This window comes from Lithobates pipiens, unplaced genomic scaffold (genome assembly GCF_037356315.1).
Source record: "Lithobates pipiens isolate NorthernLeopardFrog02 unplaced genomic scaffold, aLitPip1_a1.2 Scaffold_19, whole genome shotgun sequence".
In the NCBI taxonomy this organism is placed as follows: domain Eukaryota; kingdom Metazoa; phylum Chordata; class Amphibia; order Anura; family Ranidae; genus Lithobates; species Lithobates pipiens.
In genome coordinates, this window is record NW_027507764.1 from 411662337 (window position 1) to 411676836 (window position 14500).

Genomic DNA, 14500 nt, shown 5'->3' on the forward strand with positions numbered 1-14500 from the left:
CCCATTTCGCTTCTTAATTACGATGTGAAGCTATATGCAAAAGTCATTGCATATAGGCTCAACGACATCCTGCCTCTGCTAATACATACTGACCAGTCAGGTTTTGTCAAGGGACGTCAAACATCAGACACCACAAGGCGCATGATTAACATTATACACCATGCGGTGACCCATCGGGTGCGTTCTCTGCTTCTCTCGTTAGATGCAGAGAAGGCATTCGATAGGGTTCACTGGCAATACCTTAGAATGACTCTAGAGAAATTTGGTTTCCATGGATTTATCCTCACTGCAATATTAGCCTTATACTCTTCCCCCTCAGCCCAGGTATACTGCCTGTCCATGCTGTCAACAACCTTTGCCATAACAAATGGCACAAGGCAAGGATGTCCCCTCTCGCCTCTGATATTTGACCTTCTGATTGAACCCCTTGCAGCAAAAATTGGATTCCAGCAGAACATCTCGGGATTCCACATTGAACCTCTGAGCATAAGATCAGCCTCTTTGCTGATGACATTTTCTCGTTGACCAACCCTGCTCCCTCCCTGGCTTCGGTGCAAATTATTCTTGACGAATTTGGCAACGTTTCTTATTATAAGGTCAATACCTCTAAATCTTACATTCTTCCCTTAGCGATGTCGGCGCAACAAAAGGCACAATTGCAAAGCAGTCATCAATATGCATGGTCTACACATTCTCTCCAATACCTGGGTACTAAATTTACTAGCGATACAAGCGACCTCTACAATACCAATTTTCTCCCCTTCTTGCATAATCTCCCAAAGGAACTAGACAAAATCTCCAAACTAACACTTTCTACCTCAGGCAGACTAGCGGCATTCAAAATGCTCATTCTCCCTCAGCTGCTATACCTTTTTAGGGCACTTCCCATCACGTTACCCGTATCTTATTTCACGCAACTTCAATCCCTTCTTAGGAATTTCGTTTGGCAAGGGAAAAGGAACAGAGTTTCTCAAAAACTCCTAATGAAACACAAATCAGTAGGTGGTATAGGGTACATCAACTTGCAGGATTATCATAATGCAACAATTCTAGCACAGCTGAGAGCATGGTTCGTCTCTGAACCCACTAACCACTGGAGTTCTTTAGAAGCTTCCCAAATCCCTGGCAAAAACCTCAAAAACTGGCTACTCAGTTTTCCCAAATTGAGGAAAGCTGACCGCAGTATTTCTCCAACCTTGCATGCGTCAGTAGGGGCTTTTAAGTATCTTCTTAAAAATCTACCTACTTCCGCTTGTACTTACCAAGCCCCTATTCCTTTAGAAGTTCTCAATCTAATAATCCCCAATATGCAGGTGTCTTCTTGGACAGATAGAGGTGTGAACCATATTGCGGATCTGTATAGAGGAGATTTTATACACCCATTTACTTCGCTACAGCAAACTTTCTCACTCCCCCTGAAAGAATACTACAAGTACCTTCAAATTTCGCACTGTCTAATCCGAAACCCACATCTCCAATTATACCTCCCCCTGAAAATCTGGCAATATTTCACTAATCACACTTCCCCAACCAAAGGCATCTCTATTTTTTACGCTACCCTCAAGGGTAAGAACACCTTCGAGATTCTTCCCCCCATGCTGCAATGGGAAAGAGATCTTGGAATTCCCATATCCCCACACCAATGGCAATATGCGCTGCGTTTCAATCACACAGTCACAAAATCCGCCAATCTGTGGGAACTTACCCACAAGGTCAATCTTAGATGGTACTTAACGCCTCATCAATTACATTCATATGACACCACTATAGATGCCTCCTGCTGGAGACAATGTAATTTCCCAGGGACCCTCTATCACATTTTTTGGGAATGCTCCAAAATTGTGCCACTGTGGACAGATATATTCCACCTGTTATCTGAGATTACACATTTCCCTATAAGCCCCTCACCTGAACTAGCACTTCTAACCATTGGTATAGACAACTACCCTTATAGACTTCGCTATATAGTTACACATATCCTCTTAGCGACCAGATTAACGATAGCCCGTCACTGGAAGCCCTCAGAGCAGATCTCTTGTACAGAAATTGTGCGATTGGTGCAACTGCATGGAGCATATGAACGTATATTTGCTTCAACGGAAGGGCGATTAGCCAAAATCGTGCAATTTTGGGAGGATTGGGATTCCTGGTATGCCCGACTACAACTGTGAATTATCCAACCACTTTCTTCCACTTTGCCTGCTCATTCACCTGCAACATGACGCCAGCTCTGCCCACCTTCCCTTCCCCCCCCCCCTCTTTTTTTTTACTTTTATTTATTTTTTCTTCTTCTCTCTTCTTTCTCTATATCCTTCTCTCTCTCCGCTATCCCCATGTGCTCCTTCTCTCTTTGTGTGTTGATGTGGTGTAACACATTGACTCACCTCCAACCTGGTCGTATCCTGCGCAATGGTATCATCGGATGGGGTACCTGTTACCTATCAGTTTATTGTTCTACTGTCTATTTTTTTTCTAGTTTTGTTCATAGACTAACGGTTAGCTCGTAGTCAAAGACAACCTATTGCATCTAGATGATCTCATGTCAAGTATATGGTTTCCAGTCTAGTATAGACTGCTATAGTGATAGCTGCCAATACAGGAGGGGGGGGGGGGGTCCTTCGCCTCTGGGCACAGTGTGTTCCCATTTGGGGTGCCTATAGGCGGGACCTACCTTCCCCGCTTTTCCTTTTCTATTTTATCCCTTGTTTTCACCCTATACTACTGACTGTTAACTGTATGTTACGAAATCACCCAATTGTAAAAGTGTGATCCTCCTATGGTTGTTTATGTTATCATATGCTGTTGAACATGCTATATGAGCTGTACTTTTAATCATTTGTCCACTTTGTTATGTATAACACAATAAAAAATATTGAAACAAAAAAAATAAAAAGTTGGATATTATAGCAAAAAGTTTAAAAAAAATAGATTTTTTTTTCAAAATTGTCGCTTGTTGTTTATAGCGCAAAAAATAAAAACCGCAGAAGGTGATCAAATACCACCAAAAGAAAGCTATTTGTGGGGAAAAAAAGGACATACATTCTGTTTGGGTACAGCGTTGCGCAAAAAATGGCCTGGTCATTAAGGGGAAAAATCCTTTCTGGGGCTGAAGTGGTTAAAGATGCCACTCCATGATGGGTCTGAAATTTCCTTTGACTCTTTTGTGGATAGCTGTATCTTTTGCTGATCAGCTTTCCAGATAGAACAGTCCTTTAAGTGATTGGTCCTTTTATAGTGAAAACAGGCTCTACTTTCTTTGTTGTGCTTTGTGCCTTTGTACCTCTTAAGAGCTTTATCATCATGGTGTGTATTTTATTTTTTTTAATACTTTTCTTTCAAAGTATTTTATTTTTCAAATAACAAAGTACAGAGAAACTGAATTAACCAACTTGACAAGTAGTATTTGAATAAATACAAAGAGATGGTGACAGTCATGTTAGCTAACATATCAACCTTCTTGACAATGAAGGAGTGAGGGGAATTTATAACAAAACCCATATGGAAAAAAAAAACGCTCTAAAAGTAGTGAGCCTGGTTCCCTTCATCATAAAGGGGGGGGGGGGGGAGTGACCTGGAAGGTCCGCTGGGGTCAAAACGTATAAACATTTCGTCTCGGTAGGGGAGTCTCAACTCCCAGGTTGGGCCCAACCTGGGTTGGCTATAGGAGGTACCCCCATCCCTGCGCCCCTCTCAGGATCACACTGCACAGGGAGAGGGCCTCCCGCACATAGAGCGGACCCTCTCAGCCACCCCTCCATGGTATTCAAGGTCGGATATGCGAGAATGTTGTAAAGGTCAACCAGTACCCCTCGGGGAACGGGAGGCTAGCCTTCCGAAGAGTCAGAAACAGGAAAGGAAAGATAGAAAAGGATAGAGAGAGAGAGAGAGAGAGAGAGAATGTTCATTAGGTTCCCAATGGTCAATCCTTGCTCAGTGCATGGACCGGTGGGATCCCTGGAATGAGAGAGAACCCCACAAATTGGGCCCAGGGTTCCCAGGTTAGCTCAAATTTTTGCGTGGAATCATTAAGAGAGCTCGCTATTTTTTCTTGGGTCATAATCCATGAGATTTTCCGTATCGCTTGCTTAACAGAGATTGTAGTTTGCTTCCATGCTTTAGCTAAGGTCATTTTCGCCGCCAATATGATGAAATGGATCCATTTCCGCTTATATTTAGGAATGTGAGGAAGATGACCATTCAATAAGGCAATTTGTGGTAGCTTAGGGAGCTTGTGTCCTGTCACTTTTTTGATGATGTTAAATAGTGTCTTCCAGTAGTGCCTAACTCTGGGGCATTCCCACCATACGTGTGCAATTGTGCCTAACAGATGACAACCCCTGAAGCACAATGGGTCGGCCGTTGGGAATATCTTGGCTAGTCTTGCGGGGGTTAGATACCACCTAGTGACTATTTTTATGTTTGCTTCCAGGGAGGTGTTTAAGATTCCTTTAAAGGCTGTGGAGAAAGCAGATTACCAGGACTCAAGATTCCATTGAAATTGGAGATCCTCCTCCCAGGATAACATGTAGGAGGACTTTCCCGATGGTTGCGATAGTGAAGCATAAATGAGTGAGATCCCTCCTCTCTGCTCCACGGCCTGGCCACACCAGAGTTCATAAATAGAGAAGCGTGGAGGGTTTGATTTGTCTAGCCAAAGGCTGTGTAGGAAGTGGCTAATTTGTCCGAATCGAAACCTTTCAGTTCGTGGAAGGTCTAGTTTTCTAATGCAATGCGCAAGCGAGATGGGTCCATTGGTAGAAAAATAATGTTCTATGCGGTACAGCCCTTTGTCCAGCCACCATTGAAAAGCCTGTATATCCAGCTCGGAGGGAATTTTGGATTCCGAAATATATGGGACAAAGGAGTTAGACTTGAGGTTATGTTCGGGTTCAACTTTAATTTGTCCCATAACGAAAAGGAATGTGAAAGAGTAGGGGTCAGGATTGGGGGTCTGTTTTTAGGTGAGGTCCAAAGCAAGAAATCCAGAGTATTGTGTGGGACTGCTTGTCTTTCTATTTGTTGCCAGTCAGGTTTCTCCCCATTAAAGTATATCGCTGAGAGTTGCGCCAATCTGGCCGCTTGATAATATCTATGAAGATGCGGGAGACCAAGGCCACCTTGTTTGCGGGGTAGGTATAGGATATGTTGGGAAAATCTGTAGCCTGAGCCTCCCCAGACAAATTTCAGGATTTTGCTTTGGAAAGATCGAAGATGGTCGGATCGTATCGGGATTGGGTGAGCTCTAAAAAGATATAATAATCTTGGCATCAGGGTCATCTTATGCCGCGTACACACGATCAAACAAGCGGGTGGAAAAGTCCGGCAAACTCAAGTCCGCCGGACAATCCCCCCGTGTGTAGCCTCCGGCATACTTTTTTGACCTGAAAGTACGGTGGACTTAGAAAGTAGTTTTACACTCCAATCTTCCCGCCGGACTCGCATTTCGGCAGACAATCCGGCCGTGTGTGTGCCAGTCCACCGTACTTTTGAAATGAACGGACCTTTCCCACCCGGAGAAAAGTCCGCTCATTTCGAGCGGGTCTCCAGGTAGGCGGGGCCCGCGAAGGATACGTCGCTGGCCCCGCCGCCTGGTATGGACTTAAAGGGGAACCCCAACACCGAAAAAAAATCTGCGTGGGGGTCCCCCCAGGTCCACATCAGACCCTTGTCCGAGCACGCTACCCGGCCGGCCAGGAAAGGGGGGGCGGGCGAGCGAGCGCCTCCCCCTCCTGAGCCGTACCAGGCCGCGTGCCCTCAACATGGGGGGGTGGCTTGGGGAAGGGGGGGCCGCGCGGCCCCCCACCCCAAAGCACCTTGTCCCCATGTTGATGAGGACAAGGGCCTCTTCCCGACAACCCTGGCCGTTGGTTGTCGGGGTCTGCGGGCGGGGGGCTTATCGGAACCCGGGAGCCCCCTTTAATAAGAGGGCCCCCGGATACCGGCCCCCTACCCTATGTGAATGAGTATGGGGTACAATGTACCCCTACCCATTCACCTGTAAAATAAAGTACAAAAAAAAACACAACACACAAGGGTTAAAATAGTTTATTGCACAGCTCCGGGGGTCTTCCGTCTTCGGGGGTCTTCTCGCCGGACTCCTCCGCTATCTTCTTGTAGCTCTTTTACTAGTGGAGGAGCCCGGCTTTCTTCCTCGCCGCCGCCCTTCTTCCGACTTCGGGGGTCTTGTCCCCCACATAGGGTGGGGGGCCGGTATCCGGGAGCCCTCTTATTAAAGGGGGGCTCCCGGATTCCTATAAGCCCCCCACCCGCAGACCCCGACAACCAATGGCCAGGGTTGTCGGGAAGAGGCCCTTGTCCTCATCAACATGGGGACAAGGTGCTATGGGGTGGGGGGCCACGCGGCCCCCCCTTTCCCAAGGCACCCCCCCATGTTGAGGGCACGTGGCCTGGTACGGCTCAGGAGGGGGCTCGCTCACCCCCCCTTTCCTGGCCGGCCGGGTAGTGTGCTCGGACAAGGGTCTGATGTGGACCTGGGGGGACCCCACACCGATTTTTTTCGGCGTTGGGGTTCCCCTTTAAGTCCATACCAGGCAGGGGGGCCAGCGACGTATCCTTCGCGGGCCCCGCCTACCTGGAGACGCGCTCGAAATGAGCGGACATTCCTCCGCGTGTGTGGGCGAGTCCGTTCATTTCAAAAGTAGGGATAGTACGGCGGACTTAGTACGCCGTATTAGTCTGCTGAAAAAGTGCCATGTGTGGGCAAGTAGCCCGTTCGGAAAGTCCGACGGACAGTCTGGTGGGAAGTCCGCCAGACTAAGTACGTCGGACAGACGGCTACGTGTGTACGCGGCTTTAATGGCATTAATTCTGCCCAGCCAGGAGATATTTTGTGTGGACCAAAATTTTAGGTCTTGGTCTAGCTTGCGAAACATGGATGGGTAATTTTTCTCATAGAGTATCGAATTTGGGGGTAAGGTTTATGCCTAGATATTTAATGGTATGATCGTTCCAGTCAAAGCAGAAGTTCAATTTGAGTAGGTCTACCAGTGCCGGGGGAAGAGATACATTGAGGGCTTGGGATTTGGAGAAGTTTACTTCCAGGCCAGATACTTTTGCGAATGAGGACAGGGTGTTACATAAATTCGGTAGGGAAGTAAGGGGGGGATGTGATATAGAGTATCAAGTCGTCTGCGAACAGACCGCATTTGTGCTCTTGAGGCCCACAGAGTACCCCTTTAATGTCTGGGTTTGTCCTGATTGCAATAGCTAGTGTCTCAATCGCTATAGCAAAGAGTAATGGAGATAAAGGACACCCTTGCCTCGTGCCTCTAGCTATTTCGATGGGGGTGGATAGGTATCCCTGAGATCTAATAGCAGCTGTGAGTGTAGAATATAGAGCTTTCATGATTCCCATAAAACGTTCCCCGAACCCCCACCTATCCAAGAGCATAAAACGGTATTGCCATGAGACTGAGTCAAACGCCTTTCGTATATCTAATGCCGCGTACACACGGTCGAACTGTTTGACGTACTTAGTCCGTTGAAACACATTTCAGCGGACAATCCGCTCGTGTGTGGGCTTCAGCGGACTTTTTCAGCGTGCAGTCCAGAGTACTAAGAATTTCGGTTTTTCCAAAAATCTGTCCGTCGTACTTTGGTTTCAGCGGACAATACGGTCGTCAGTATGCTAGTCCGATGGACTAAGAATGGCGCATGCCCAGAAAGGATTTACAGGGCTTTGCTGTGTCTTGGACTTCCTATTTCTAGTCCCGTCGTACGTGCTGTACGTCATCGCGCAAGCTTTCGTTGGACTGTTTGGGTATCCGTGTGTGGTCAAGTCCGTTCAGTGGAAAGTACGCTGGATTGTACGTCAGATTGTATGACGGACTAAGTACGTCAAACAGTTCGACCGTGTGTACGCGGCATAAGGAGAGCAGCATGCCCTGTTGTTTAAGTCCCCCTAGCCAGTTAGATTGGAGAATAGAAATTATGTCTATAGTACGTCTGGTCTGGTCAGGTCCCTGTCGGCCTGGTATGAAGCCGACCTGATCTTTGTGAATATAAGAACGAATAAAAGGAGTTTAGCCTATTTGCGAGGATTTTGGTAAGGATTTTGAGGTCGTTATTTATCAGGGAAATTGGTCTTCCGGGTTTCTGTCAGGTTTCGGAAGTACTGTTATAAAAGCTGAGTTTAAATCAGGGTGAAGTGGGGAGCCATTCACTTTCATGGTGTGTATTTTCTTTCCATCTGTCATATTGATCAATTAATTTGCCTTTGACAGCTCCTGTTCAGGTCTGGTTTCTAAAGCATTAATAAGAGTAGTATGTGTCTCTGGAAGGCTGCAGAGGAGCAGGGCAACAACATGGATATCTCTGATGTCCTCTCCGATGGCACGTAGCTGCTCTAGGATTTCTAGCATAGCTTTCACGTGTTCACACATTCGTTGAGACTGGAAGTCCATCTTAAATAGCTTTCTTAGCAGAAATAGCTTATGGTTGAGGCTTGAATGCGCATGTAGTTAAAGTACAATATAGATAAGTATAATACTTGCAGTAAATAGTTCACAGTACTTTACATGCTGTTGTCCTATCAACAAATCTGACAAAATTTAAATGAACGTGCATTGCAAACCTGCTGCTATAGTATTCAATCTGAAGGACCTCAAAAAACAATATCAAAGTGAACCAAGCACTGCTTCTATACTAAACTCAAGAATTGGTGTTTTTACAGCTAAAATTACTCACTATATGGTTACTTCAAAAATTCATATACCGTATTTATCGGCGTATAACACGCACTTTTCCCCCTTTAAAATCGGGGGAAAGTTGTGGGTGCGTGTTATACGCCGATCCCCACTGTCTGTGAGGCTAAAATACTGAGCGCCGCCGAAAAAGACCGAGCGCCGCCGAAAAAGACCGAGCCGTCTGCTCAGCTCCGCTCTTAGTCCTGCCTCCCTGCTGTTTCTGGAGCGAGCACTGCCGAAAAAGACCGAGCCGACTCTATTGTGTACTTGGCTCGGCTTGCAGTCCCGTCCATACTGGGCGTAGAGTCGGCTCGATCTTTTTCGGCAGCGCTCGCTCCAGAAACAGCAGGGAGGCGGGACTACGAGCGGAGCCGAGCAGACGGCTCGGTCTTTTTCGGCGGCGCTCGGTCTTTTTCGGCTGCGCTCGGTCGGTCTGTCTCGGCGGCGGGATATTTAAACATGGGCAAAGCTGCAAACGGCGCTGGGCGAGCTGGAAAGGACACTGGCAAGCTGCAAATGACACTCTGCAAGGCTACAAACAGCGGTGGGCAAGCTGCAAATGACACTGATCATTCTGCAATTATGGACAAGGCTGCAGATGCACACTGATAAGGCTGCATTGACGGGCATTTAAATGTAAGTTTTTTTTCTCTTAAACTTCCCTCCTAAAACTTTTTTCCTTAAAATGCCCTCCTAAACTTGGGGTGCGTGTTATACGCCGATGCGTGTTATACCCCGATAAATAAGGTACATCTGTGTGCTAATAATAATTAATATTGTATAAAGTGCTCGTGTAAAAAAGTCCTAAATCATATACAGGCATACCCCACTTTTAAGTACGTAATAGAGTTAATTTACTAAAGCTGGAGAGTCCAAAATCAGGCTCACTTCTGCATAGAAGCCAATGAGCTTCCAGGTTTTATTACTAAAGCTTAATTGAACAAGCTGGGGTTAGAAGCTCATTGGTTTCTATGCAGAAGTGAGCCTGATTTTGCACTTTCCAGCTTTAGTCAATAAACCCCATTCTGTATGTAGCACCCTGCTCTTGATGAGCAGCCGCTATTGTTTTTTTAAATTTAATTATCTAAAGCTGTAGTTTGGCTCAGATTAATTTCTCTAAAGTTCTGGTTTCTGTACCAGTTCAGCTGGGTTGCACTGATTCCCACCTGAACATAGGTGTCACTGTCACAGTCAGTGGGTGTGGAACAGCAGCAGGCTGGATGTATTGAATACCGCCTCTTGCTCAGAAATGGTTCAGTGGGTGTGGTTTCCTTGCTGTGCATTCTGGGAGAGGGTATTTAAGGTACCAACACCATTTTTTTCAGGTTATTGTTGGATGGTCCATTTTGCTTTCTGGGGTCCGTCATCCCAACCCCAGGGCCCTCCTGGCCTGGGGTATGTGACGCATGGTCCTGCGCCTTGGGGCCTGCTGGCCTGAGGGTCTGCCACTGAGAGTGTAGGCCCAGGAATGTCTTGGGGCCTACTGATCCAGGGGTGGTTCTGTGCGGTCTTGCCTGTGGGGAGAAGGCAAGGAGAGCTGAAGGATCCAGGGGAGGACTTTTCCAGTGGAGGACCGAGCACAAGGCTGGTGTCTCTGGAGGAGCCTGGAAACTCAGTTTGATGCATCCCGGATCAATATCCTTACAGTATCGCCGGGTCGGCTGAAAGAATCTGGTACCGTATGGTAGTTCTTTCTAAAAACTCTCAAGAATCTCTAAGTTTAATTAACAAGTCTGTGACAGAGACTTTGTTGCGCACCTACTTTCAAGAACCACTAAGTTCATTTAACAAGTCTGTGGCAGAGACTGTGTTTGGCATATCATCGGCTGCTAGGCCAAGTGAGAGGGGCCTATCCGGTGACTGCTGGATCCAGTCTGTGGAGCTGTTTTCCTATGGATCTGATTGATACCTCTAACCCGCAATTACCAGGTGCCTGAACTCCCCCTTATCCTCTAACCCTCGGTTGAAGTACTGTGTCTTGTGTCTTTCTTGATGTTATCCCTAAATAAATCTTCAAAAAAGGACCCCGTGTCTTATACATCTTCATTTGGGCTACTTTCCACGGGACCCCCTATGATGAAGAGGCGAGCGGAAGAGATAACGGTAAGCCCGAATAAAACCAGCAGCTCCTTTGGGGTTAGTGCTACATGTACTTAAAAGTGGGGTATGCCTGTAGTCCATAAGTGCCTGTAGTCCATAAGTGCTAATGAGTCCTTCAAGTGAATATCCGTGGTGCCATTCTCCCCACCTGAATTCCCCACTCACCAACAGTTAAGATCAAATTGGCATGTAGGTATCCCGATACGATGTACATGGATATGACACTTCTCCTCCGATTATAGAGTCCTCAGCAATATAGTATATTCATGGCATAAGGTTCAACAAAAAGAAATCTCCATAGCATAATACTCTTTGGATTATTTAAAAACTTTAAAACACAATTGCAAATCCACAAAAGAAATGACAAAAAAGGAACATGCGTATGCGAAGCATGTGTATGGTGTCGGATCGATTTCAATTACCGGACATTATGTCACTACTTGCCCCCGATTGACATGTTTCACCCCTCCCACTTGGCATCTTCAGACGCTCTTACACAGTTTACTATACAATCCTGTTTGGTGCATAAACGCCTGAAGTAGCTGAACATTTGGCGAAACATGACAAGAATAGTACATCTGCTGTAACATGGAGTATGTAAACCCAGTCTGTTATTGTGGAATAATCCAATTTTAACTGAATCAATAAAATGAAAAAAAAAAAATGTTAACTTAAAACAATTATGTGGTAATTAGCACCCATAAAGTCCCTTCTTTTGTCCCTTCTTTTGTGTATTGGCGTCGTTGAAGCCAAACTCCAGCTCACACTGCAGTCAGTCACAGCAATAGTTTTTTTTTTTTCCTCTTTTAGGATAAAGGCTTTACATGAATAAATAAAAACGGATACATTGGCAGGACAGCTTGTACTGTTGTAAAGCAACATAATGTAATTTCTATGCAGTAAAACAGACTGCAATTACTCCATTAGACCAATGAAAAATATTTTCAGAATTGTGTAGTAATTAATACTAATAAAGAGTGCAGAATGAAGACAATGTTTTTGGTTATTTTAGTTCATTGTATTTGCTAGGTTTTGTAAATATAGCTATAACCTTTTTTTTTTTTTTTTTTTCCCGCTTGGTAGATTTATGCTCTCTGTGTCTCGTGACCTTTGTCACTAGGATTTAAAACAGAAGATAAATGTGATTTGCTTATTACCATGGCAGATCTAACATATTGGTAAGTTGGGAAATTAAGTGAACCTGTTTTTTATAGGGAGTCGAGAAAATCCAGGCCCTTCTTGCACGTTCAGAACATTTCACACTGCACAAAAAAGTTTTAATGTATTTAGGTTGCAAGGGGTAATGTGACTCGCACTCTTATCTGGCAACTTTTCCCTTTAGAATTTTAGTTTTCTTTATATGAAGAATTTTTTGTGTGTGCAATGCTTTAGATTTGAATAGGAAGAATTCCATTGAGTGTTGGAAGAGCACAGTATAAAATTATGTGCCTTATGTATAAAAATTGGAATGGATATGAATAGCGAATAATTTTGTGCATATTAATATTATCATCACCACCACCAACTGTCAGAGTTGAGCCCAGAATTAAAATAGTTGCTCTTTTAAAAAAGAAGAAGAAGAAGAAGAAGAAGAAGAGTATACTCAATGTATGCCATCCAAGAAAACAAATAATGAAGCTTTGGACGTGGATATTTGGGCCTTCTAAAATCCATTAATCCAGCAGATGGTGCTAGAAATATACTTCCAGATAGAAATGATGATATGGAAAGACTACTAAATAAAAAGACCAGGTTAATTCATGTGAAAATAGCATTTACAGCGATAGTATGAGTAAACTAAAAATGTAATATGATGCAGTTTGTACTAGTATTAAACAGCAGGTTTTGCTATATCATATTAACCACATTTTCCACCTGAGCATCTTATCAGGTTTTGCACACATTAAAAATGTACATTTCAGGCAGGAAAATTTGTTAAAACCCCAAACATTATATATTAACTGAAAACAGAGATGCCAGAGAATTAAATAGGCAGATTTTTTTTTTTATTATTTAACTGTGAATGATAGCCCTATAATTGTAGCCCTCACTCAGACATCCATGGAGATATGGAACGCATTTAATCGCAATCTGTTTTTGTATGCAAGTGCACATGCCGTGTGTGTTTATGTTCTCATGTGTATATGTGGGGTCGCTTTTTGGTGTTTATTATCTTTTATTTTATTACACTTGATTTTATTGCCATCACATAGGTGGGTAATAGGAGGCTCTCTTTACTGAGACATCAGGGGACTATTAAGGCGGGCATTCCTATTCACTTGTTAAAATTGAGCTCTGCATGAAAGGTTCTAGTTTCTAGAATTATATGATCCAAATATGACAGAGCCTGGCCAGTAGTGGAGTCAGATGGAAGATGGAGTGCTGAGGGGGCTGTCATTAGCCTAGGAGGGGACTCCTGGATCTGGGGGGGCTCTGCCTCCAGGCTGGGCTCGGAAAATCCTATCAGCATCTCAGTTTAAGGAGAATTCTTGCCTAAAGAGCAGCAGGGAGCAAAGAGGAAAGCGCAAGTACATCAGTACACAAAAGGGATTAACAAGGGGAGAGACTGCCACATGTAGCAAGCTTTCAGGATGACAGCGTGCTACTTAATCATTCAAATCCCTTGCCCTGTGAGAGCTTTGGAGCAGCCAGGTGGGCTGGTATTTCCCGTAGGCAGTAGAGCTGGAAGTAGTTCTGTAGAGGAGAGGAGATACTCCTATATGCAGCTCACAACATACTGTACTATTTTCTAAAAGGGGACTGAGTGTTCCTAGTCCTCAAGGGACTTCTACTGTTGATTACTAAAGACTGTCAGTGTCCAGGAAGGTGGACAGCTCAGGAGATTGTACATAGGAAGAAAGTTGTCCCTATTCATTGTTCTATTTAAGCTGGGCATCCCTTAACCCCTATACTCCATCCAAGTTATTACCCCTAATAAAACAACAAAACCCCAAAACACTAAGAAAGTTTGCTTGTCTCCCGATGAAAATTAAAAATGCTTGTTGCCTGACTGTGCAGGGATAGGGGAACCAGTCACCAGCAACTCCTGCAGCGGTAGTGCTACAACTACTTTGAGAAAACAATGAAAAAGTGGCTCAGTTTTTAGTTTCATAAATTGCCACATAAGCACCTATAAAATAGGACTGAATTGCCCTAGAAAACTTCAAACATAAAGGGGCTGTTGATATGATGCAGTTCTTTCAACTTCAAACCTTTTTGGCCTTTTTATTTAGTGCTCTGTATCATTTAAAGCAGTAATAAACCCAATAGCAAATATTTATTATATTTCAGCTTACCAATTCTTAGATGTGATGGCAGCATTAGCTTTCTTTTTTATGCTATTTTCATCTGGTAATCCAGCCAGTAAATCTGTTTTGCAAGAGAATTTGCTCTCTTCTGAATGTATCAGTTTATATTGTTAAGAGTGGTGCTTACAAACTGCATCAAGATACTACATTATCCCAATTAGCCCAAGGCTTGTTTCTACCACCTCAAACTGCTCGGATCGCTTCCCGGCTATTTCAAGCATCGCAATGATGGGGAAATACGGACCATATCCCCCATAGACGCACACTGAAATGCTCTCCTGCTTTGCCCATGAGGCAGGCCAAGATGGTGCCTGGGACCCACAGGAGCCAACACCCTGCTGCTGAAGCTCACCCATGGGCTGAGGGAGAGCCGGAGTGGATAGATGC